The sequence below is a fragment of the Lygodium microphyllum genome, chromosome 16, assembly GCF_053477565.2.
Source record: "Lygodium microphyllum isolate KBCC chromosome 16, Lygodium_microphyllum_v1.1.10, whole genome shotgun sequence".
Lineage (NCBI taxonomy): Eukaryota > Viridiplantae > Streptophyta > Polypodiopsida > Schizaeales > Lygodiaceae > Lygodium > Lygodium microphyllum.
The window spans coordinates 1,060,609-1,088,057 of NC_141150.1; the positions used below are offsets into that span (position 1 = coordinate 1,060,609).

Here is a 27,449-nt window from a genome sequence, read left to right on the forward strand (position 1 = left end):
AATAACTTCTGCAACCATACCACCTCACATGATACAATAGTAGCACCTCTATACTCGATAAAGCAACTATAGGTTGGTATTTGATGTTCCATATAATCGCTGCACTACCAAGGGAAATATGAATCCATTGGTAGATCTTCTGTCAGAGACATGCTATTAGCCCAATCTACATCTATATATCTAAACATCTGTATATCCTTACATGCCTCATAAAAAATTCCATCATTAAAAGTGGACTTCACATACCTCAATATGCATGTAACTTCATCCAAATGAGGCTTTCTAAGCATATGCATAAATTAACTAACAAGGCCAAAAACATAGCTCAAGTCTAGCCTTGTGACAGTCATGTAAATAAAACTTCCTACTATCTTCTTGAACATAATAGAGTCTTCTATCTCATTCCCAACATCAGTACTCAACATTACATTATGCTCCAGTGACATTGAAAGAAGCTCACGTGTTGTTATACCATACTTAAACAATATATCCAAGCCACAATGCCTTTGGGACAGCCATATATCATCATCTCATTTGATCACTTCAATACCAAGAAATTACCTTCGCTCACCCAATTCCTTCATCTCAACTCTTCTTTAGAAGGTCATTGTCTTTAGAAATCCTAATTTCACTGTTACCTATAATAATCAAGTCATCCACATAGATGACTATGATGATCGAGCCTACGTCTTCCTTTTTCACGTAAAGTGAGTGATAAACAAAACATAAAACTAGTCAATTTGATAAGATACTCTCTGATCTTATCATACTATGCTCTAGGTGCTTGCTTTAGCCCAAAGATCACATTCTTTAACTTGCACACATATGTGGGATTCTCTAAATCTTAATAACCTATTGGATGCTCCATATACACTTTTTGCAATTCACATATAAGAAGGAATTCTTGACATCCATTTGTTGCAAACTCCCACCTTTGGCTACTACCAAAGCAATCACATATCTAACAGTTGTCATTCTAGCAACTCGATTGAATGGCTCTTTATAATCTATGCCATATGTTTGAGCATAGCCTTTTGCAAGCAACCTACCCTTATACCTGCTAACAAAACCATCTACATTATACTTCATTCTGTAAACCCAATTATAGTTAATAGCTTTCTTGCCCTTAGGCAATGGTACTAGATCCCAAGTTTTATTGGCTTCTATTGTAGCTATCTTCTTAGCCATTGTTACATCCCAATGAGCATGATCTAGCATCCTCAAAATAAGTGGGATAGATCAACATCTTCTACCACCTTTACTATATAAGCATAATGGTGAGCTTCATAACCTTCAAAAATAAATCTTTGAATAGGATATCTAACTGTGCTAGATTTGTGTACTAGTGGATCACTCAGTGAAGCCTTTATATTACCATGTTCTCTATGTACACCTCGTGTCCTAAGTGAAGGAATACCAGATCATCCAAGCTCTCTAAACCACTAGAATCTCCATCAAACCCCAAACGACTAGCAAATGCATAATTACCACTTGATCCTTTCTTCTTATTTTGGTTTTTACCTATAACTCTTGTTAAGATATATATGAAGATGTTTGACTTTTTACTAAATCATATTTCTAGTATGCTAAGGCTCCGTGATTCTTGCTTTCCTTTCTGCATATAACTATCATTATCATCACCATCATCCAATGTATCACCAATAGATGCATACCAACTATTCATCTTATAAAAATTAACATCCTCGCTCACTCTGAATTCACCTGTGATAGGGTCATAATAACAATATCCTTTCTTCTCTAAAGAGTATCTAATAAAAATACAAAATTTAGCCTTTGGATCAAGCTTCTTTTGCAGCTCATCTGGCACATGAATATATATAATGCAACCAAACACTCAAGTGTGACACATCAAGCTTTTTGCATGTAAAGCATTCTTCAAGGGTCATTCCATGAATTGCAACTATGGGAGTTCTATTCGTAATATAGATGATAGTATGAACATCTTCAAACAAAAGAAAAAATTGGTATATTCTTTTCAGCCATCAATGCACGTGTAACTTCGGTAATATGTCTACTTTTCCTTTCTGCAACCCCATTTTATTGTGGGGTATGCCTGCAAGTAAACTTTTTCTTTGTCCCATGAGACCTCAAAAAGTCACTCAACTCACTAGAGAGGTACTCTCCCCCTCCATCTGACCTCAAGCACTTAACTTTTAAGCCTATTTCTATTTCAATAGTAGCCTTGAAAGTTTTAAAGTGCTCAAATACATCACTCTTTTCCTTCATGAAATATACCCATAGCTTTCTTAAATAATCATCAATAAACATGATAAAATATTTGCTACCACCAAGATATATGTTCTGTATAGGCCCCCAAATATCTGTATACACAATATCAAGTATATTTCTGCTCACATCTCTCTCATGCGAAAAAGGTTGTCTTGCCTACTTACCAAACTAATATTATGTATACACTTTATAAAATTTTGTAACTCTAAAAGCAAGTAATCCTATAACCAACCCTTTGAACTGTATTAATTTCAACCTTTGCACATCTACATATCCAATACGTTTGTGCCATATTTCAACTTTTGTAATCACTTCTTTTCGATTAGCATAGATATAGTATTCATAGCAAGAATTCTAGCATCTAAAGTTAATATGCAGTCAACTCTACTTCCTTTTGCAACCAACATGTACTTATCATTAAAGTCTCCTACAAAACAACCTTTTGTATTAGATCAAAACTACAACCCTTTCTCTACCATTTGTCCAATATACTAAATTCTTTGTGATTGATAGCATATGTAATACAACTGACAGCTTCTTTATCCCTCCATCATGCAAGGACAAGGGAACCTTTCCAATGTGGAAAATTGGGTGGCATGAATCATCAGATGTCTGCACATAACTTGAATTTCGTAAATCCTCCATCTCTCCAAATCATTCATCATGACTAATCATATGATTAGATGCAATGGAGATGTAAGAATTCAAAGGAACAAAATTATAATATGATTGTTATTGAGGATGATGATGAAGAAATTGAGAGTTCTGCTACTATTATGCATACATAAAATGAAGATTTTAAATAATATTTTGATCAAGAATAATTTTATAACTCTCTAGATGTTTTTCCCTTTTCTTTAATCTCAATGGGCACATCCCTTTTGATTCGGGTGGATTTGAATCATCTACTGCTACTACCACTACACTTTACTCTATCTATATGGATACTTAGATAGGTTCTAGGAGCCTCAACATACTTCGTATAAAGTGCATCATTCATGGGAAATATATTTTTATACTATTAAATAGTAGCAGTTGACATAAGTTTGTAAATAAATTAGTTGTTGATAGGTAGAAATATCTTCCCACACATTTATAATAGTCCATAAAGGTTCAAATAGCCAATGGCAAAGAATAAATCAATACCTAAATGTGTCTATAAGTTCATATAGAGTTGGTTGAAAATATGAAGCAAAAGTAAACTTGATTACCTTAGAAATGGAGCCAATAGGTGTGGTAGTACATGAAGTTTTTCATTGATGGAGAGCCTATCCATTACAGGGAATCCGCAATAAGTCCAATTTTTAGCTTATCACCATAAAACAACTCAACAATAAGGAGTACAAAAAGCACTTTCAAATATTCGTATTACAGGTATAATAAAGAGGTAAGAGATTAGTCCAAGGATTAAATTGATAATTCAATATTGAAGGCTCTTCTTAACGAGTATAAGGATTTTTTTCAAGTGCGTATAACACTACCTCCCAAGAGAGCAGTTGATCACCCTATTGATTTGGAGTCTTAGTCCAAGCCACTCAATAAGCCACCCTATAGGTTATCAAAATGTGAGCATGAGAAAGTTTCCAATCAAATTAAGGAGCTATTAGAGATCGGTTTCATTGAGGCTAGTTCTTCATAGTATGCTACACTACTAGTCTTGTTAGTAAAGGATAAGGACATATTGTTTAGGATGTGTATAGCTTACTAAGATCTAAACAAGATCACAATGAAGAACATATGCCCTATTCCTAGAGTAGATGATTTACTAGATGATTCCAAGAGGGCTAAGTTTTTTACAAATGTAGACTTACTTTAGGTCAAGCTACCATAGATTCACATGAGAGAGGGTGATGATGTGAAAACAGCCTTTAGGACTGATCATGGGCTTTACCATTTCTTGGTTATATCATTTGGGTCAACCAATATCCCAGCCACTTTCTAGAGTCTAATCAACAAGATACTGCAGTCCTTCTTCTTCAAATTTATTCTTATTGTAAGTAAAAGGGTATCCATGTTGATCCTAAAAAGGTAAAGTGTATCAGAGATTGGGCAACACTTGCAACTACTACCTCTCTTAGAGTGCTTCTTGGTCTCTCCTCATTCTACCACAAGTTAACTAAGCATCATTCAACTATTGCGTCTCCCTTGATTGGCAGATTTAAGAAGGAATCTTTAATTTGGAATACCATTACAAATAAAAACTTCAATTAGTTGAAGGAACTTCTTACTTCAGCTCCTACCTTAGTATGCCAAAACTTCTCTAAGGAGTTTACTATATGATGTGATGCTAGTGGCAAAGGCATAGGTGTTGTATTATTACACGAGCATGGTGTCATTTCCTTTGAGAGGTGCAAGCTTACAAACAAAGAGATGGCTATGAATGTGTATGACTAGGAGATATTGGCTATACTCCATGCAATCAAGAAGTTGCAACATTATTTGTATGGCACTCAGTTCAGGGTCAAGAGTGATCATAGAATCCTTATGTAGTTCCTTACTCTATCATATGATAAGGATAGTAAAGTGGCTAATTCTCTTTCTAGGATGTGATCTAAAAGGGATGGAATAGTATCTATATGGTGGTGGATAGACTCATCAAGGTATCCCACTTTACTCCCAGAAAGATGCAATTTATTGCATCATAAGTAGCTAGTTAGTTCATGGAGCACAACTTTAAGTTGCATGGATTGCTACAGGTGATTATATATGACAAGGACTCTAAGTTCAAGAGAAACTTTCAATAGGCAGCATTCATCTCCATGGGTACTCATTTGGCTCCCTCTACAACCTATCTATATACTAATGGTTAGATAGAAAGGGTCAACAAGTGGTTGTAATCCTATTTTAGACACTTCTATCATGATATGTAGCATGTGTGGGACTCTTGGCTACACTTGGCTAAGATTGCCCAAAATAATTCTACCTATGCCAGTATTTGAGTTTCTCCCTTTGAAGCCTTGTGTGGCTATAAAGTGTCTCTTCCCATAATTTGTGAAATCTATACCATGGAACATGCATAATTTATAAAAACCCTTCCCTCAGTAAAAGAACCCATAGTCTCAACATAGATAATGTCTGTGAACACCTTATGAATTACATGGAAGGTTCCACTTAAGCTTTCCATAGGTTGCCATTCAGTACTTGTTGGCAAAAATATGTCTATAACCAAGAATTTGTTATTAATACTTGCTTAAATGAAAAAAAAATATTACATACATTATCAAATCAAGACTTGCAATGTGTTTGCTGGGAAACACGCTCATTTGGAGGCAAGTTTATACCCTTGGCCATATAAACATGTTGCACTTTGATAAACAATGCTTCAAGAATAATTTTGAAAGCAATGATATGTCCCTTTTCTAGTGATGTTTTATATCCTCTTGTTTTCTTCTTTCACCTTGTGAGAGTCCTTGCAAGAGGGCAGCATGGTAACCGAATCGTTTATGCTAAAGATTTTTGGCTCTCAATTTTTGTTAGCTCCCTAGCTATAGATGGTGTAGGAGTTTACTAAATGAGAAGGGTGCCTTCTAGATGCCATAGTTAAATTGAATTCACAGAGAAAGAATCTCACCAAGAAAGGTGAATGAACTAAAAAGGAATATTAAGAAGACCAATGAAAATGAAGTAGAATAGTAAGAAATCAATGCCAAAGAGAGGTAATCACTAATATAAGACAAACTGCAACTGCCATGGAATAAGTCCAAACTAACAATGAGTGAATATGTGACTAGCACCAATAATTGTCAAAGAATCATTATGTTAGATTGAGATACATCCCATAGGCATAACCATCATGCATAGAGTGGGTCTCATGGGTTGTTTAAACTTTGTTTTACTATTCTGATATATTGCTTCATTATATATTTTATTATATTTTATATGCACTAGAAAATCACATAATAGAATTCAATTTACAAAAATCCCATGCATTACATTTTTATAGAATCTAGATCAAAATTATGAAAATGCACATAAACACGTTCAATTTATAACAAATTTTGATAAAGAAAATCAAGACAAAAGGTTGTACTTTCAAAATGATACCAATAGAATGGAGAAAAATCCTACAATGAAATATTATAACACTTTTAACTAATAAAAAAGAAAAAATAGAGAAAAAATTATTGTAGAAATAAATATTAAAAATATTATTGGTTAAATATTAAAACAACATAAAATATGCAAGTATATATATATATATATATAGATATAGATCAAGTCAAATAAAATGAATGGCCAAAACATGTAGAAAGAAATTGAAGTTAAATAAAAATGCAATGTAAAATTTTTGAAACTATGTCATCTAAAATAATTATTGACTCTTATGGAAATCCATTTTTTGGTATAAGTAATACTACTTATTTATGCTTCATTAAAATAATTGCTCTTCTGAATATTAAAATAATTGCTCTTCTGAATATACAATATGTGAGTTTGTAATACTATACATTCTGAAACGAATATGATCATGAATACTAAATATATTGAGAACTTTCTAATGCATTATAATAAAGAGATTCAAAGATAATATACAACAATATATATATAAATAATGCAAGTATGTAGTTAATAAAAAAGAAGTTCAAAATTTTCTTTGTCCACATACTATAAATGCAACAATAAACTAAACACATAAATGATTTAAATAAAATTGAAGGTTCAAGATTTAATGTATTGGAAAATATAAATAAGATGGAATGTATTTACTGAGGTTTTTAGATGATAGATCAAGGTTGCTAATAATAATCAAGCCAAAAATGGAGTATAAAGTACCTATATAATATGTGAAGTTCAACCAAAACAAGTAATGCATGCTTTGAAAGATATTTTATGTAGTACTTTAGGTAGAGAAATTAAAAAAAGTATTAATAGTGATTGACTACAATATTTCATGTATATAAAAAAACATGATATGAGAAAAGAAATATTTAATTGTGAAAAATATCTTAAATAATAATACTCAATGTAAGAAGCTGGGAATACTTAGAATGCTAATAATATGCCATGTCACACTGACACTGGTATATAAGGAGAGAAGTTGTAATTTTTCACATCTTTTTGACATATCAATACAATTACAATCTTTCTCTCCCTTCTTGCTCCAAGCTTCCATGGCTTCTTCATCTTTCCTGTCTTTCTCTCTCCAATTCTAGTCTTTCTCTCTCCTCATCACTCTATTTCTCTCTCTTCCTGCAATCTTTCTCTCTCCTCTGCAGTCTTTCTCTCTCCTCTTCTTCTCTCCCTAGTTCTCTCTCTGACAAGTGGTATCAGAGCTTCAGTCTTTGATCCATTATTTTCTTCCATTTTCCCTCTCATTTTCCTATTTCAAAACCAATTTCAGACAAAAATGGTACAAGACAGTGACTAGTGGAGTGCTACAGGACAACTACAGTTAGCAATGACTACATCTGGAGATATCCAAGGTCAGAGATGGCGGGTAAAGGCTTAAATGGCTGGACGTCACCAAATTTTATGCAAAATTGAAGGTAACTAGGGTAAAGAATGGTTAACCGGGCTTAGTTACAGACTAAACTACAGTTACTTTTCAAAAGAGAGCTTCTCTTCTCTCTCCTTCAAGCTTTTGGCTGAAGCTTCCATGGTGGATGTCAATAATCTTCACAAATCTCTCTCTCTGTGCTGAATATCTCACTGCCAAACCATGGGGTAAATATTCCTTGTGTCATAAGCTTCAAGAGGAGTACCAGGCTTGACCATTGCTGAAGAAGATTGGCTAGGAAGCAGCCCAAAAAATGCGCCGAAAAATGCGCTGATCTTCCTGCTCTCTTCTCACTGCTCTGCTGCTCCAAATGCTCAGCTCACTGATCAAAGACTCTTAAGGCTTCATCAAACAATGGATTACATCAACTTTCAGCCCCAGGGAAACTCTCATCAGCCATTTCTCTGTTCAAAACCCTAATACACAGCAGGGCAGCCATAGCCACAGACATGGAAGCTCAAATTTCTCAAGATTTTGGACTTTTCCGACCTTCAAGGCTTCTCTAAAGCTGAATACAAGCTGGATAGACTTCAAGATTGAAGACATTGAAGAGATTTCAGCCCGTGCATGTCAATGAAGCTCAAATGGAAGGAATATTTTGGGGCTTTTCATCAGAGAGCTTGAATCTTTGAAGTTCAAGTGTCCAAGCAAGGCTGGAGTATTGATCTTTCAAAGATTTCATCATATTGAAGCATGTATGGACTGATTTCATGGAGATTTCAAGCTTTATGTTGGATTCATGGTGGATTATGAAGAACTCTTGCATCAATCGGGTTAAAGCTGATATCCATCATCATTTTCAAGCTTAATGGAGGTATTTTCTTTTGCTAATCTCTGAAATCTCTCAATAATTCTATTGCTAATGGCTTTTCCACTTGTTGATGAGAGGTTATTGATCAATTAATTCACTGGATTGATCAATAGATCAGAGAATAGTATTAATTTTCTTCAATTTCAGCCTATTTCATTGAATTCCTTTTGATTCAAAACCATTACTCATCTTAGGTAACATTTGATCAGCTTGATGCATAACCTTGATCTGTTTTGTTGAAATTCTCTCTTATCCAAGCTGAAATATTGTAAAAGGGTAAGTACTAGCAATCAGTGAGTCACTGAATTGCATAGGTAAACCCTTCTCCCATCTCAAATTTTCTTATCTCAATCAATTGCATCTCATGAAAGGCTGAATGGTTATTTTTCAATTGCATATCATGCTGATTGCTTAGCACACTAGCCTCTGCCATGTTGATATTCCCACCGAGGAAAAAGGTGGATGCCGGGGGAGATAGTGGGACAAAAGAGAGGTGACCCTCCCTCACTATCGAAGATCCCGAAGGGGTGCAACCAACCGACCCGGGGGGAACTTTGCCCACCTCCCGGTGATTCGCAGCCCGTGTAGGGAGCCCGTCCTGCCGTTTTATCCCTCACACAGGTACAACGAGTGGAGAATTGAAGATTGAAGACTTTCCAACGACTCAAGTACCTATTGGAGTAAAACAGGGTAAAACAGGGCATTTTCAGGTTACCCACAGGGTATTTACAGGTGGATACAGGTACACCCTTTGATACTGAAGCACAGGTGCAGGTACTACAGGGTACCCACAGGTCCTATATACCCCTTTGCAGGGTTTGGTAGCCTTTGGAGGTTACTTTCTTGCATTACAGGGTCAAAACAGGGCACTTACAGGTCTAAACAGGGTGCTGGACTGGACAGTTCAGACTTTGAAAGTCAGTTACAGAATTTTCTGTCCTAAACCTGTTATAGCGTGCTATAGCTCATCTCGAAGAGGGCATTGTAAGCTTCGATTCGCACAAAAAAGTTTTGCAATCGGAGTTTTCTAGCCAAAGTTATAGCCGTTTTACTGACAGGGGGTACTGCAGGACTGCACTAGTATGGCAGGGCATAAAGGCAAAAATAAGGTCCAGGAGGACTATGCACAGCAAATCAGGGATTCTATGATGGAAAGCACATTTCAAGAGAACCCTGAAGAGCCTCAACAAGGAGAAATTAGCATGCTCAATGATACTTTGTGTGCCCATGAACTAAGGCATAGAGAGCGACATGAGGCCATGCTATCAAGAATGGATCAGATGGTTCAATCTACTAATCAGACCAAGGCTTCCATTGATAGATTGGTAATGTCCAATGAACTACTCATGGCACAAATCTCTAAACTTTTACAATTACAAGTGGCATCAAAAGAAGCTAATGAAAAGGCCTATTCAAATACTGATCCTTCAGTTCCACTTCAGCCATCCAACCAAAATGGTCATGGAGATGGAATCATAGGAAGAAGAGGCATACCCAATAGTCAATATGAAGTGGGAGAAGCTTCACAAAGGCATGATGACTATTTGGGCAGTTTGAACGGTGCCAATACTCAAGCTTTTGGACTGCATACACAGCATTCTAGGGGTGCTTTACCAACAGGAAGATTACAGGGTAATTCTCAGCCACCTGTTGGAAGATTTTAATCTCATTTTGGGGGTCTGTACTTGGAAATTCTGATCAGCCAGTGTTGGGACAGCAACCCTTCTATGATAGAGAATTCAAGGACAAAATTGTTTTATCCAAATTCAATGGCCAGTCATCTTCACCATCAGAATTAGAGGAATGGACCTCTAAGATGGAGTCTTATTTTGATATATTTCCTAAAACTGATATTATGAAGATACATTTTGCCTCCCTCCACTTAGAAGGATTTGCTCACACTTGGTGGAGGTATATCAAGAAAGAGAATGTACTTATTGAGAATTGGGAAGCTTTCAAGGCACTTATGGCTGAAGTCTTTGTTTCACCTCTTGAGAAAGAGAAGTTAGAACGAAGATGGTACAACTTGGAACAAAGGAGCCTAAGTGTAAGGGAATATACAAACCAATTCCTCAACTTGACCATGTATGTGGAAAACATCAGTGATGAGGCCAAGTTACACAAGTTCATGTATGGTTTGGAACCATCCTTGTCAGCTGATGTTATGGCGCAAAATCCTACTTCACTTTTCAAGGCTATTGAGCTTGCAGAGCGCTTTGGAAGGAAGTATAGGAAAGAGTCTTCATTTCAGCCAAGTTATGGACAGCCAAGGACTGTTTTAAAGCAAGGGCAAGTTGGTAACAATTATGGCAGCAACCATATGCCTAATGGGAGCTTACGGATACCAACTTATCCCCCATTTAATGCTTCTAGGTTTCAAGGCAATTTCAGGACAGCAAACAGTCCAAAAGTTGAATTTAAGCAAGGTGACAATAAGCCTAAGTCTACTTCAGCCAATACAAATTCCAGAAATATTCCCATGGATCTTTATAAGGAAAGAAAGGACAAAGGCTTATGTTTCAAGTGTGGAGAAAAGTATACTCCTGACCATGCTTCAAAGTGTGTATACAAAAATGCCAAGCCAAAAATTCAGAGTATGCTAGTTCTTGAGGACCTTGAAAATGACATAGATGAAGTTAATGCAGTCCCAATCAATGCTGAAAATGAAGATTTCGAGGATGATGGTGGACAGGAATACTTCTATGATCCATCTGACTCTTTTCCTTTTGATCCAGGCGGTGATATTCCATTTGATCCTGGTGGATTTTGTAATGAGTTGTCTGCTGCCACTAATTGTTCTATCTCTATGGATGCTTGGACGGGATCTAAGAACCCTAATACACTTCGTATGAAGGGAAGCATATGTGGAAAGCCAGTGTTCATCCTGATAGATAGTGGCAGTACCCACAGTTTTGTCAATAAATCCATTTTGTACAAGTTGAATTGTGTTCCCACTGACTTACAGCAGCCCATTAGAGTACAAGTGGCTAATGGTGAAGAGGAAATTAGCACACAGATTTGTCCACAGGTTTCTTTGCAGATGGCTGAAAATTTTGAAGTCAAAGTAAACCTGATCACTTTGGAAATGGGGCCCATAGATATTGTACTTGGTTGTGACTGGTTGATGACCTTAGGCAGGATTACTATGGATTTCTCACAGTTATATATGGAGTTTTTCTCCAATGGACAGCTCATCCGTTTACAGGGAATCCCTAGTAGATCTGATTTTCAGCTTATCACCATTCAACAACTCAAGAAAGAGTACAAGAAGCGCTCACAGATATTTGTATTGCATTTGAACAAAGAAACACAAGATCAGCCCAATAATTCAGCAAACCATCCAGCCTTGATAGCTCTTCTTGAGGAGTATAGAGATTTATTTGAAGTACCTACTTCATTGCCTCCTAAGAGAGCGGTGGATCACCCCATTGATTTGGAACCCAACTCAAAGACGATCAATAAGCCACCTTACAGACTATCAAAATGTGAACGAGAGGAAGTAGCCAAGCAAATCAAAGAGCTTCTTGAAATGGGATTCATTGAACCAAGTTCTTCACCGTATGCATCCCCAGTCCTGTTAGTCAAAAAGAAAGATGGATCTTTCAGAATGTGCATTGACTACAGGGATCTTAACAAGATAACAGTGAAGAACAGGTATCCTATACCCAGGATAGATGATTTGCTTGATGAGCTTAAGGGGGCTCGATTCTTCACGAAGATTGATTTGAGATCAGGGTATCATCAAATTCGCATGAGAGAGGGTGATGAGGTCAAGACTGCTTTTAGGACTGATCGTGGGCTTTACCATTTCTTGGTGATGCCATTCGGCCTTACAAACGCTCCAGCTACCTTTCAAAGCCTGATGAATAAGATTTTACAACCTTTCCTCTTTCAGTTTGTCTTGGTATTCTTCGACGACATTTTGATCTACAGCAAGACTTTTCAGGATCATTTGTTGCATATGAGGAAGGTTTTTGATGTGTTGAGACATCATAGGCTTTTTGCTAAGGAGAAGAAGTGTTCTTTCATGCAGACTGAAGTGGAATACTTGGGACATATAGTCAGTGAAAAAGGAATACAGGCTGATCCCAAGAAGGTGCAATGCATAAAAGATTGGCCAACGCCTACTACTACTACCTCTCTTAGAGGATTTCTTGGTCTATCTTCATTCTATCACAGATTTATAAAGCATTATGCGGCAATTGCAGCCCCTTTAACTGACAGGTTGAAGAAAGAGGCTTTCTTTTGGGATTCTCTTGCAGATAGCAGCTTCAACCAGTTAAAGGAATTACTTACCTCCACTCCTATTCTTGTATGCCCGGATTTCTCTAAAGAGTTTACTATACAATGTGATGCTAGTGGCCGTGGCATTGGGGCTGTTTTGCTTCAGGAGCATGGAGTAATTGCATTTGAAAGCCGTAAGCTTACTGATAAGGAGATGGCCATGAATGTTTATGATCAGGAAATGTTGGCTATTCTGCATGCAATCAAGAAATGGCACCATTACTTATATGGCAGCCGATTCAGAGTGCATAGTGATCATCGCGTACTCAAGTATTTCCTTACTCAGTCAAATCTTACTCCAAAGCAACGACGATGGGTAGCAACATTACAAAATTATGACTTTGACATCACTCATACAAGGGGCAAAGATAACATAGTGGCTGATTCTCTCTCTCGTATGTGGGCTTGCAAAGTATCAGCCATGACGGAATTACATAGTGATTGGATTGAAGAGCTACAAGAGGCATATCTCTTAGATGAGGAATTCAGCCAAATCTTTCAGAAATTATAGCAAGGTCTCATGGAAGAAAACTCGCACTACCAGCTTAAAAATGGTCTTATTTGGTGGAAGGGCAAGATTGTTATTCCCTCTACTTCTTCCTTCAAGCGAAAAATTATGGAGGAGATGCATTCTTCGCCTTTAGCTGGACACTTGGGAGTTTTCAAGACTTATGACAGGATCAGCAAGAGCTTTTATTGGAAAGGACTGTGGAAAGATGTCAAGGACTTCGTTATGAAGTGTATGCCTTGTCAGCAAAATAAGGATAGCACCCATAAGCCAGGAGGTTTATTGCAGCCATTGCCTATTCCTACGGGTAAATGGACTCATATTACTATGGACTTTATCACTGGCTTACCTACTACCAAGAAGGGGTGGAATAGCATTTATGTGGTGGTTGACAGACTCACCAAAGCAGCTCATTTTATCCCAACAAAAATTCAGTTTACTGCTTCTCAGGTGGCCAACCAGTTTATGGAGCATATTTTCAGATTGCATGGATTACCGCAGGTGATTGTCCATGATAGGGACTCAAAGTTTATGAGTAACTTTTGGCAAGCGGTATTTACATCTATGGGTACCAAGTTGGCTCCATCTACGGCTTATCATCCCCAAACTGATGGACAGACAGAGAGAGTTAATAAATGGTTGGAGACTTATCTTCGCCATTTTTGCTATGATGTCCAAACCTCATGGGATTCTTGGTTACACCTGGCTGAGTTTGCTTATAATAATTCCACTCATGCGAGCATAGGAGTTTCACCCTTTGAGGCTTTGTATGGTTACAAGGTGCCCCTACCCACAGTCATTTTTAATGAAAAGATCAACCCTCATGGGAAGGAAGAGTTGGATAGAATGCAGACCCTTCTTCAGCAATGCAAGGTGAATCTAAGGAAGGCTCAAGATCAGATGAAGATGTATGCTGATGAGAAGAGGAGGCCTTTAGAGTTCCAGGAAGGAGAGCTGGTTTTGTTGAAGGTGCCCAAATCCAAGTATTCTACATTGAAAGATGGATCCAGTAATAAGCTTGCCCACAGATTCTATGGCCCTTACAGGATCCTTAAGCGGATTGGAGATTTGGCATACAGACTAGAGCTTCCCTCTTCTACAAAAATTCATAATGTCTTCCATGTTAGTCAGCTCAAGCCCTATTATGGTGATCCAGTGGATTTAGTTGATGAGCTGCCACCTATTGATGAAGATGGTATTGTTCAGTACATCCCAGAGGTTGTTATAGGTCAGTGTGAAAAGAAGCTTCGATCACGTTCTATTGTGGAATATTTGATTAAATGGAGAGGTTTACCCTCTGAAGAGGCTTCTTGGAGACCTGATTCAATATTGGATGAGTATCCATACTTGAAGGATACATTGGTGGCTGAAGCCTACTGCTTTTGGAGCTAGTTTTGGTGCAGACTGGTTCAGGACAGCACGCTGTTTTAGAACAGTTTTTGTCGTACTTCATTTTCAGAATTGAGCTATCTACATGAGCTTAAATTACTCTTCAAGAGCTTCGTTTTGATATGTGGTACACTTCATTTGGACACTTCTATCAAAAGTTATGGCTGATTTGGTCCAGCAGGGACTGTTATTTCAGCAAGCTGTCTACTTTCTTCTGGAACTATTTGTTGAAGATTTTATGGCTCCAATGGCTTCTAAAGTTCTTCAAACCATGTATATAGCACGGTCCACTTTCCGTACTTCAAATTCAGCCCTTGTAATGATAATTCTTCACTCATTCCCTATTTGTAAAGCTGTAAAAACAGAGTAGTACTCTGTTCCATCCATCTTTTCTTTAGCTCTTTCTAGTTTTGTTTTTGGGGACAAAAACTTTTGGGAAGGGATGGATTGTAAGAAGCTGGGAATACTTAGAATGCTAATAATATGCCATGTCACACTGACACTGGTATATAAGGAGAGAAGTTGTAATTTTTCACATCTTTTTGACATATCAATACAATTACAATCTTTCTCTCCCTTCTTGCTCCAAGCTTCCATGGCTTCTTCATCTTTCCTGTCTTTCTCTCTCCAATTCTAGTCTTTCTCTCTCCTCGTCACTCTATTTCTCTCTCTTCCTGCAGTCTTTCTCTCTCCTCTGCAGTCTTTCTCTCTCCTCTTCTTCTCTCCCTAGTTCTCTCTCTGACACTCAAGAAGTTGAAGATATTAATAATATGAAAATAGATAGTATATTGCATAATATTATAACAAGTATCACTTATAATTTAAAAGAAAATTAGTTTTTATTTTCCTTATTTATTTATGGAAAAACTACTATACTAAAATAGTTTTCAATTATGAATATATACAAAATCATAGAAAAAGTAGAAATAATGCGAAAAAATCAAAATAAGTTTTAAACGATGATTGAAACTAATAGAACGTGACAAATAAAATTATATACTAGCTATTTGAGCTTCTATAAAATAAAATACCAAATTTTATAAATAATGAGTAAAAGATATATATGTGTATTCATTTAATAAAAAATAAGTCTACTTTGATATGCAAATATTGATATTCAATATATTTTAAATGTATTTTGTGTTGGTTATTATGGCTCTTCTTATTTAACAATAATAATAATGCAATAAGTATAGTATTGAAATAAACCATTAATAAACATATATCAATAAAATAGTGTTTATGTAATGCTTAGAGATTTAGGAAATTATTTTGTAAGTGCATAAGAAATAAGTTCTAAGAATAACAAACTTTTATATTTTAGTATGCAAGAAAGATTTTGTAAATTTGACCACGAAATTCTATAAAAATAGTGTATCCATTAGTTATAGGTAAAACATAATTTAAAATTAGATCAAGATGTCTTGCAAACATTGCAGCTTTATATAAAGTAACTAATAATAGTTATGCAATGATAAAAAAGAGTGAATAATAAGATTTGTAAAATATAACAAGTCTAAAGATCTTGAAAATTTCTATGGAGGAAAAATATTATTAAATTTTCTTTTTTATGCTCATGGATATGAACACTTACAAGAACATCAAAGTTGTCATATTACATATACTTACAATAAAGAGTTAATTCAAAAAAATCTTGAATAATTTACAAATACAATTTTCAGAATAAAAAGACATTGAGGATTATGATAATGAAGAAATTGAAGATTGTTACATTCATACAAAAATGATATAAAATCACAAGCTATAGAGAACTGTGATATTTTAGCAGAGTTTGAACCATTGCCATTAATAAAAACTACAAGAAGAAAAATACTTCAAATACATGTATCTCATTTACTTCATAATAATATTTATTCCAAGTTAAGATAACTAAATAATGAGTAATGAATTATTCTAGATTAAATAATCCATACAAAACAAAATGAACCGCACAAACTAGTATACATTTTTTTAATAGTCCAATAGGTATAGAAAAAATTTACTTGTTATTATTATTAGTTGAAGCTTTAACACTTTTTATATACACACATTTTAGTTTAGTAATAGCTTATACTAAAAAAGCTACTTACGACAATAGAGGAATAACTTTGCATTCAACATTATGTATTCCAATAAATAGCAAAGAATTAACCTCTCTAAGTCGAGAAACCTTTAAAAATTTATTGTGAAAAGTATATACAAATTAATCTAATTATATTTTATGACATACTGTTAATGAGAAAAAAGCCTTTGATTGTGCTAATAATTAAATGAAATCTATTATGCATAATTGCTAAGACCATGCTAATATTTGGTGATTTATAAAAAATTGAACATTATATTTTAAATGAAATTGTACATCAAAAAGATAAATAATTTCTAAACCGAATACGAATAAGAGATAACAGAAAATAAGGCATAGAAACTTCAAAGAAGCAACATCTACAAATATATTATTTTGATATTCAAACATCAACATTGTTTTTACTTTGATCATGGAAGAGTTTCCTCATCTTATGGATTCTAACTTGGCTAAAATGTAGTCAACAGGTAGCTATCCCAGTTCAGACAGCTTGCAGTTAGCTCTCTGTTTTCAACCAAATTTGATTCTAAATTATGGAAAAAATTTAATGTTACATATGAGCTGAAAGTACTCAAAGTAAGCTCCGTTTTGATGTGTCAAACACCTTGATTGGAGTTACCTATCAAAAGTTATTATAGATTTACTATAACATGGTCCTGTAGTAAACACCATGCTGTCCACTGTCTGCAGCACTCAATTTCTCACTGAACATGGGTCAAAATTAGATTTTTCTTTTTTTCCAATCATGCCCATACATCATATTGTATCCATGATCCAACATACATGCATACCCTCACATGATTTATTGAATAATCCCTTGTAATCATGCAACAAAGTAGTACTCTAGACTGCCTTGCCCTATTTTATAATAAGTGCCCATTTTATTTTTGAGGACAAAAACTTTTGGGTGGGAATGGAATGTAAGAGATGGGGAATACATGGGAAAATACAGGGATAAATAATAGAGGAAAAATACATGCTACACTAGCGGGTATATAAGATGTTTAAAGGGGCTTGACATTTTTTTCATCAGATTATAATAACAAGTCTCCTTCATCTTCCCTCTCTCTCTCTCTCTCTAGCTTTCATGGCTTCCTCTCCTCCTTTTCTTTCTTTCTCTATCTTTTTCTAGTCTTTCTCTCTCCTTGTCACTCTAGCTTTCATGGCTTCCTCTCCTCCTTTTCTTTCTTTCTCTATCTTTTTCTAGTCTTTCTCTCTCCTTGTCACTCTCTTTCTCTCTCTTCTGGTGATGCTAGGAGGCATATTCCACGGTGGATTCCGTGAGGTTTTGCGGTGGATTCTGTAAAATTATATTTGTTGCCAGGGCTCATACATAAGGTGGATTCCTTGTGCGAAAAGTTGATGGGGACGCCTGTCCTTTTCGGGCGTCTTGTTAATTTAATGTGCAAGTGGGTGATTCCATATAGAAGGTGATGCCAGGAGGCATATTCCACGATGGATTTCGTGAGGTTTTGCGGTGGATTCTACAAAATTTTATTATTACCGGGGCTCATACATAAATTGGATTCTTTTGCGAGAAGTCGATGGGGACGCCTATCCTTTTCAGGCGTTTTGTTAATTTAATGTGTAAGTGGGTGATTCCATAGCAGGTGATTCCGCAAAATACATATTCAAATTAATAAACGTTTATGAGTTTTGAGTGTGCACTCGTAATAAATTAAGGTTAGGATTGATTTCTAACCAATTTATTTTTGTAGCTGAAGATTGCTAGGTATTCACTTTTGTCGGTTTAATTGTATTATTTTTCTAACAATTGTGAATGCTTTAGTTGATGTGTAGAGCAAGCAGCGATGGCATTGGGAAGCATTGGAGGATAGCGTTGTCGTACTGCTGCGCATTCGAGGTGTGGAATTCACCAAAAAGTTGTGTGTGTGGCATTTGCTACTTTGTACATACTTAGTCGATGTGTTTGAATTGTTTGAAAGAATGCAACATGAGTGCATCAACATGGATATCACCACTTATTCATATATTTTGAGAGCTTGTAGCAACATAGGAGCTGTCAGTAAGAGCAGTCCCTTGGTAAGGTGGCACATATGCCAAGGTTCTATCAATAACTTTGCATTCTCTGCAAATGGCTTGTATTTAGCAAGTGTTGGACTAGTTGGCTATCTCAGAGTTTTGATTTCAAGACTGAACAACTAATCTGTGGAGGCAAAAGTTATTTTGGTTCCCTTCTTAGCTGATCTTGGAGCCCAGATAGCAAGTATGTCTTGGCTGGAGGTGAAGATGACCTTGTTTAGGTTTGGAGTATGGAGGATCGTGGTGTTGTAGCTTGGGGTGAAGGGCACAACTCTTGGGTGAGTGGTGTTGCATTTGATCTGTTTTGGACACCCCCTGCTTCAGATGGTAATGGGGATACAGTTACATATCAATTTGGTTCTGTTGGAGAGGAGACTCAACTACTTTTATGGGACCTGTCAATGCATGAGGTTGTGGTACCACTTCGCAGATTGGGTCCTTCAAGAGGTTCATCCACATACAACAGTGCCAGTGGACAGTCTGCTCATTGGGACAATGCACATCCAACTGGAATCTTACAACCACCTCCTGTAAGACGTGAAGTGCCAAAATTGGCACCTGTTGTTGTCCATCATGTACATGTGGAACCCTTGTCAGGTTTGATATTTACCAAGGATTCGATCCTAACAGTTTTCCATGAAGGGCATGTCAAAATTTGGGAGAAGGCTGCTTTTCTGGTCAAAAAGGGGGGTTATTGTAGGCCGCATGGGGAAGAAAGAGCAGAGAGAAAGCATGTGTATCTTCCAAGTTCCTGGGCGCGTGGAGAAAAAAAACAAGCAGAAAACGAAAAGAGGAGAGATTTTATCGGCCTAGGGGGGGAAAAAGCAGGACAACATGAGATTGAATGGAGAAAAAAAAGGTGGTTGTATGAGATCGTGTAGTGGATTTTCCCCTGTTGCCTTGTCACATGTGAGTATGGTTGGACTGTGAATATGGAGAGGATCATGAAGGCATAGGCTCTTCGTAACACCTCCATGTCTAGCTACATGTCTAGTAAAAAGACTATGGAGATCAACCCTGAGAACCCATCATGGAGGATGTCTGTAGAGTGTTGATTATGGACAAATGTGAGGAGCTTATTCCTAGGTACCTGAGTTTCGTAAAGGGTGTGGTCGATTCTGAAGACCTTCCTCTCTGAATATTTCTCGTGAGATGCTGCAGCAGAATAAGATCCTGGAGGTCATGAAGAAGAATCTGGTGAAGAAGTGCATCGAGTTGCTCTTTGACATCGCTAAAAACAAAGAAGACTACAATAAGTTCTACGAGGCTTTCTCCAAGAACATCAAACTTGGAGTACATGAAGATAGCCAAAATCGTCCCAAACTCGCAGAGCTTCTGTGCTACCACTCCATAAAGAGTGGGGATGATATGACAAGCCTCAAGGACTATGTGACCAGGAAGAAGGAGGGCCATAAAGATATCTACTACATCTCAGGAGAATACTGTTGTAGCTCATGTTTGATTCTGACTCCATGAGTAAGTGCAGTACTTTTCAGTGGTTCAAAAGGAACTTCTTCAAGTGCACCTCTGTAGAGCTTCCACCAGTGCTACAAGCCACTTGATCGAGTGTTCCTCTCTGAAATAGCAAGAGTCTAGTCTTCATCCATACAGATTATCTTGGTGCTTCCTATACAATACTGATCAACAAAGAACCTGTAGAGTGTTTCTCTTTGAAAAAGCAAGAAAGGACGTGAAGGACTTCAATTTTTGAGTAGCCAGTTTATAAATCAGATTTGTTTTTTTAATGAAGCTAAAGCTGTTGATATTGAACAGGGTTAATGTAATCAAACGGGTGAAGGCTAGTATTGCATACATTCAGGTCTATTTGCCACATTCAAGAGACCAAAAGGCTTGAACAAGTTGATTATAGGGCCATTATCCGAAATTGAGGTGACCTTCTTTCAAATTGAATCGTGATCTCGCTTGATTGATCTTCTATCCTGAAATTAGTCAAGGTCCTCTGTGGCCGCGACTTTGCTTTCGAAAACCCTTCGACAGCGTTTATTCAAATTATCATCAATTTTTGATGGGCACGTATCTTAGGCATGGCGCCTATATTTTGTCGTGCTTATTTATTAAAGCACTTGATATTTATTTATTACTTTTGTATACACATGGGCGCACGATTTAAATATTTGTATTGGACATTGTATATTGGGTACTGCTTGACTTCTTGGGCGCCCAATAGCTTTACTTCTTTAGTGGCACAAAAGCAAACACAAAATCTAAAGTGTGCTATTTTGTAAATTGGGCTATTTCTTGAGCTTGAAGATGAATAATATATTAAGTACATGCTTTGTGGAGCACTCACACAAGGCATGGGGGAAGATTGCACCCAATTGGTTTCTTGTTCATGTCGTGCAAGCTTTCTTCATTGGTTTTTGTGTAAAAAGTAGAGTTCTTTTGTTCTTGGGAACCTTCTAACGCTCACTACGCGCGCATACGGCGTCCGATCTGTGCAACAATGGTATCAGAGTGAAGCTAAGATTGAGAGCTTCCAATCGCTTACTATCTCGCGCGAAGGCGGAGCTCTTGGAATGATTGAGCTCTACAGTCAATATCGTGGCAAACGGTCGATACCAGTGTGTTCCTAGCAGTCAAGAACCCCCTTCTGTACCCTCTTATCATGAAGGACCTCTCTCAATAGGCGAAGGACCAGCGACAAAGCTTCTTCATCAAGTCGTGGAATAACAGATAAGAAATCCTCCATAGCTTCAAAGCTTTCAAAGCTTTAAGAATAAACGTATTAAGCTTTATAAGAAGCTTAATAAAAAAGCTTCATGAATCGAATTTCTGCGCCTGTGGTGGCAGTATGAACTGCCCGCAGTCAACGCCAGCGAAAAGATATTGAGGCCCTAAAAAATTACGCCTTGGTCACTAAAGCTTAAGCTCTAAGTTCTCCAAGCTCCTCAAGTCACCAAAGTCACTAAAGTCTTCTTCAACAACTACCTTAGAGGTAGTTCATACTCAAAAGCATACGAATCACTTTACTACTTTCAAGAAGTCCCTGTTCACAATGTAGTCTTGCTGAACCAGTTTCAGCAAAAAAAAAAGTTCACACGCAGACTATACGAAGTTTATACGCAGTCTATACGCAACACTATTCTCTTGGATGATGGTTGTGACAACGAACTCCGCAATTGTAAAGGAGAGATACTACAAAAGCCAAACAAAAATATACAAGCCTTGTAAACCCGCCTTTGAGCTATGCTCATCCCGCTAACAAGATTTTGAGTGTGTGAGGTCTTTTGAAATTTTGCAGGATGACTGATCAAAACATGGAGGATCTTATGGCTGAAGGTGATCTACCAGAACCAACAATGGAGCAAAAGTTGGATTTGATTATGATGCAGCTACAAGAGGAACGAAGAGCACGACAAGCTTTGCAAACTCAATTGGCCAATCTGCAACGATCTACCACCAACCAAGATGGATCGCAACCTGAAGATCTTATACGATGTACTATCGATGCAACACTTGAAGCCCAATCCATTCGCAAAGAAACAAAGATAAGTAAAAGAAACTTCAAATTTTGTATTTTCAATGGATCACGCGATGGAAAGACTGTTCTTGCTTTTATCAATCAATTTGATGATTACTTCCATGAAGAAACATATGCTGAGAAATACAAAATTAAATGTGTCACTAACCATTTAGTTGACCGAGCATCCTTATGGTGGACTGTGGTTTGCAAGAGCGTTGATTGTCCCACTACTTGGGAGATTTTCCAAAAGAAAATTTTGCAGAATTTCCTTCATCCTCAATTCCACGAAAACGCCATCAAGCAATGGGATCTTCTACAACAAAGAGATCGCGAACCTATTTCCCAATACACTGAACGCTTCTGGAATGCCCTATTGCAACTAGGTATGCTTGAAGATGTACCTGAAGCAACTCATAAACGCAAGTTTATGTTTGACCTACTTGGACATTTCTATGCGGAAGTCAATATGTTCAAGCCAACAACACTTGAAGATGCAATTTCCTTGGCCCATGACACCGAAGACAAAATTTGCGGACGAGACAAGCGACCACAACAATTTTCAACTAATGGTAACTATGGTTCCAAATGATTCAATTCAAATTTTCAAGGATTCAATCAAAGTCGTTTTCTTCCATCTTCATTCCGTAAATCTTGGACACGACCACCTGCCTTGCCATCAAACACAAATCCAAACCCTAAGCCATCTCCAGAGTCAAATCCCAACATTCCTAAACTTCCTCCATTTGGTGCACCTGTCTTATTAGTGAAGAAGAAAAATAATACCTATCGCATGTGCATTGAATATCGTGCCCTAAATAAAATTACTGTTAAGAATAGATACCCGATTCCTAGGGTAGATGATCTTATGGATAAGCTACAAGGATCTGCCATATTCAGTAAGATAGATCTTAAATCTGGATATCATCAAGTAAGATTGGACAAATCTGATATATTCAAAACTGCATTTAGAACACAATTTGGACACTATGAATTTCTAGTTATGCCTTTCAGTTTAATTAATGCACCAGCCACATTTAGTCGTATGATGAATCACATATTCTTAAAACATCAGCATTGTGCCATAGTTTTCTTTGATGACATATTAGTTTTCAGTAAAAATGAGAATGAGCATTATGAACATTTGTCTTTAGTTTTTAAGTTGTTAAAAGACAATCAATTATATGCTAATCCAAAAAAGAGTGAATTCTTCCAAACAGAAATTGAATATCTAGGACATATTATTTCATCAGAAGGTATTAAAGTCGACCCTAAAAAGATAGAGGCAATCTTAAATTGGCCCATACCCAAAAATGTGCATGAATTACGTTCTTTTCTAGGTCTTGCTAGCTTTTACAGAAAATTTGTAAGGAATTTCTCATTACTTGCATTACCTTTGACAAAACATTTAAAGAAGGATATTGTGTATAACTGGTCTGAAAATCAACAAAAGTCCTTTGATTTGCTGAAACATGCTTTAACTCATGCTCTTGTATTACAATTACCTGACTTCAATAGAAATTCTTTTTGGTAGTTATTGACGCAAGTGGATCTGGAATAGGAGCAGTCCTTATGCAAGATTCTCATCCCATAGCCTACTCTAGTTGCAAACTCAAACCATCTGAACTTAAATATTCTACCTACGATAAAGAATTGTTAGCCGTCGTACAAGCCTTACGTCAATGGAAACATTATTTAATGGGATCTGAATTTATGATTAAAACTGACCAACAAAGCATTAGACATCTCCTTAGTCAACCACAAATATCTAACCGACACATTAAATGGGCCGCTTTTATTCAAAGTTTTCATCCCCTTATACAATATCAACCTGAAAAAGAGAATGTTGTTGCTGATGCTTTGAGTAGAAGACCGACAATTCAAAATATTTCTGTCATATCATTTGATTCCCTTATCCCTATGAAAGATACTTATCATTAGGATCCTACTTTTCAAGCTGATTGGAATAAACTAGTTGCAAATAATTGGATTCCTATTGATTCACTATCTTACATTAATGGATTCATGTTTTATGAAAAAAGATTATGTGCGACTGTTCTGTTTTGATCATTTGTTTTGCATGAAATTCATTGTCCTCCATATCAAGGTCATAGAGGAATTATATCTACTTTGCGTACATTGATTGAAGATTTTTATTGGCCACATATGGACACTGATGTATCTAGTTTTGTATCTAAATGCTTAATTTGTCAACAAGTTAAAAGACACCATGGTAAACAATATGGTTTACTAATGCCATTATCCATTCCATCATGACCATGGGAACATATTTCAATGGATTTTAATACTAGTTTACCTAACACTAAAGCTAACCATGATATGATCTGGACTATTGTAGATATGTTTAGTAAACAAGCATATTTTATTCCATGCAAGAAAACATTAACTGCATCTCAAGCTGCTCAATTATTTTTGAAAACTATTTTCACTAATCATGGTTTACCAAAAGTCATTATTTTTTATCGTGATTCTAGATTCTGCAATAATTTTTGGATTACTTTGTTTGCTAACTTAGGGACAAAGATTGATTTTTCATCTGCATTTCATCCTGAAACAAATGGTCAAACATAAGCTACTAACAGTACTATTTTAGATCTTTTGCGTGCTTACACCATTTCAAAACCACACACATGGGATACATATCTACATTTACTTCAGTTTGCATATAATAACACACCACATACAGCTACAAAGAAAGCACCATTTGAAGTTATTTATGGATATCGATTGCCTACACATGTTACATCATTGTCAAACAAAATTCAAACTGCTGATAATATTACTAATATGCATGCTACTATTTTTGATGAAGTTAAAGATATGATTACCAAAGCCCAGCAATCATACACAAAACAAGCTAACAAGAAACGACATGCTATGAATTTTAAAGTTGATGATTATGTTTGGTTACGAATTGAAAAATGAAGATTACAAAGTGTAGATAAGCATCCCATTGTTAAATTAGCACCTAGATATTATGGACCATTCAAGATTATACACAAAATCAATGATAATGCATTTAAACTAGAACTACCACAACATTGGCAAATCCATAACACCTTCCATATCAGTTTATTACGATCTTTTAGAGGCCAATTACCTGTACACCTTGTCTATGAAAACCCTCCTTTACTACATGATGAAATTGAAATCATTGAGCCTGAAACTATCATAGATACTGACTTTATGACCACTAGAATTGGCCGTAGATATTCTAGATATTTGGTCAAGTTTAAAAATCATCCTGTTGAAGAGGCCCAATGGATGCATGCTAGAGATCTAAGTGCTTTCCCCACACTGTTAGCTCCACATTGAGCTAATAGCAATTGAGGACAATTGCTATCCCACCCCAGGGGTATGATGCCAGGAGGCATATTCCACGGTGGATTCCGTGAGGTTTTGCGGTGGATTCTGTAAAATTGTATTATTACCAGGGCTCATACACAAAGTGGATTCTTTGTGCGAGAAGTCGATGGGGACGCCTATCCTTTCCGGGCGTTTTGTTAATTTAATGTGTAAGTGGGTGATTCCATAGCGGGTGATTTCGCAAAATACATATTTAAATTAATAAACGTTTATGAGTTTTGAGTGTGCACTCGTAATAAATTAAGGTTAAGATTGATTTCTAACCAATTTATTTTTGTAGCTGAACACTGCTAGGTATTCACTTTTGTCGATTTAATTGTATTATTTTTCTAACAATTGTGAATGCTTCAGTTAATGTGTAGAGCAAGCAGTGGTAGCATTGGGAAGCATTGGAGGATAGCGTGTATTCAAATTATCATCAATTTTTGATGGGCGCGTATCTTAGGCATGGCGCCTATATTTTGTCGCACTTATTTATTAAAGCGCTTGATATTTATTTATTACTTTTGTATGCGCATGGGCATACGATTTAAATATTTGTATTGGACATTATATATTAGATACCGCCTGAATTCTTGGGTGCCCAATAGCTTTACTTCTTTAGTGGCACAAAAGCAAACACAAAAGCTAAAGCGTGCTATTTTGTAAATTGGGCTATTTCTTGAGCTTGAAGATGAATAATATATTAAATACATGCTTTGTGGAGCGCTCACACAAGGCATTGGGGGAGATTGCACCCAATTGGTCTCTTGTTCATGTCGTGCAAGCTTTCTTTATTGGTTTTTGTGTAAAAAGTAGAGTTCGTTTGTTCTTGGGGATCTTCTGACGCTCACTACGCACGCATACGGCGTCCGATCTATACACCAGAGGGTGATTCCACAAAATACATATTTAAATTAATGGACGTTTTTATGAGTTTAGAGTGCACACTCGTAATAAATTAAGGTTAGAATTTAGTTCTAACCGATTTATTTATTTTGTAGCTGAAGACTGCAAGGTATTCACTTTTTTCGGTTTAATTTTATTATTTTCTAGCAATTGTGAATGCTTCAGTTGATGTGTAGACACTACAACATATACATGCTATAACGACGTTTTCTTTATATATGAAAAATATCCCCGTCGTCGCTATTAGCTTTGCTACTAGCGTCGCTACTAAATTGTCGCTATTTGCCTCGCTATTTTCGTCGCTAATTTCGTCACTAATATCGATGAAATTAGCGACGGTTACAGAGGAATTTCCGACGCTAATATCGACGATTGCAGAATTATTTTGCGACGCTAATACCGATGGTTGCAGATTTTTTTTTTTTGTGGCAGAGCTGCAGATGCAGCCCTGCCACAGTTAGAGCCACACAGGGCTAAGAGACAATTCTTGCTGCTATTAAAGAAGTTAGACAATCGATCCCAAATAATGACAAGACTTTGCAAACAAGTACTTTCATAACATTAATTAACACAAATGTGCACTGCATTGATAAAGAAAATAACAGAACTTAAATTGAGAAGTGCTACTGTGACAAAGCAAATATGTATACACCTGTACATCAATATGTGGTGAATAACATGGAGATGTATATATGGAGTCATGCTACAACATAGAAGTCCGAATCATATACACTTAGCTATTACATATAGAGGATAGAGGCCATAAGGCCTTACATAATACAAGATGGGGAGTAATCCTATGTAGCCTAATATGCTCTCTACGACTCA

General features: G+C 36.5%; 1 pseudogene; it reads left to right on the top strand.

Moving 5' to 3' along the window:
- Positions 1-18,790: 18,790 nt before the first annotated feature.
- Positions 18,791-19,746, top strand: LOC148022454 (putative catabolite repression protein creC; annotated as a pseudogene).
- The last annotated feature ends 7,703 nt before the right edge of the window (positions 19,747-27,449 follow it).